This window comes from Sinocyclocheilus anshuiensis, unplaced genomic scaffold, assembly GCF_001515605.1.
Source record: "Sinocyclocheilus anshuiensis isolate Anshui unplaced genomic scaffold, SAMN03320099.WGS_v1.1 scaffold207, whole genome shotgun sequence".
Classification (NCBI taxonomy): Eukaryota; Metazoa; Chordata; class Actinopteri; order Cypriniformes; family Cyprinidae; genus Sinocyclocheilus; species Sinocyclocheilus anshuiensis.
In genome coordinates, this window is record NW_015551045.1 from 637,187 (window position 1) to 637,890 (window position 704).

At 30.0% G+C, this 704-nt stretch overlaps 1 protein-coding gene across 16 annotated transcripts in view; it reads right to left on the minus strand.

Moving 5' to 3' along the window:
* Window positions 1–704, minus strand: part of nfixb (nuclear factor I/Xb) — a 172,783-nt gene that overhangs the window by 14,230 nt on the left and 157,849 nt on the right. The gene's annotated exons all lie outside the window — the stretch shown is intronic.

Genomic DNA, 704 nt, shown 5'->3' on the forward strand with positions numbered 1-704 from the left:
ATAAATGTCTTTCCTGTCACTTTTGAGTAATTTAATACATTGGTGCTCATTTAAAGTATAAATTTCTTTCAAAAAATAAAAATCTTACTGATTCCAAACCTTTGAATGGTAGTATACATTAAGTGCTTTATATATTAATTGACTAATGTCTTATTTTAGTGCTCACTTCCCTTGTTTTCCTCTAAATACTGTATACAATGTTTTATAATGTTAATGATGTTAACATTTTGTGTATATCCCACTTAATTTAACAAAAAAACTATTATTTCATATACAAATACCAGTATTATTTCATTCATCTGCCACGCTGTTCACTAGATATGAACATCGGCTATTAAAAACCCTACTGGTCCTCCACTACTTCTTAAAAAACAAAAAAGTGCTAAAGTATTAAAAAAAAAAGTATCAAACCTCTTTAAATCCACAACAATATAGTTTTGCCATTAGTTAAGAGGTGCAAAAAAAAAAAGATCACAATTTGCAATTTACACAACAGTGAGAAACACGTTCAGCCATATAAAACCAAGCAAAAACCCCATCATTTCCAGATGATTTTGCTTACATTAGTTTGAAACGATGGGTTGATCGGCACTACACCTCTTTAACAAGTTTCTACTGGTCAGCAAAGTTAATCAGTTTACAGATGACATGCTAATAAGCAAACAATAAAAAAACGTACTATACAAACACTTGAGAGCGTCGTA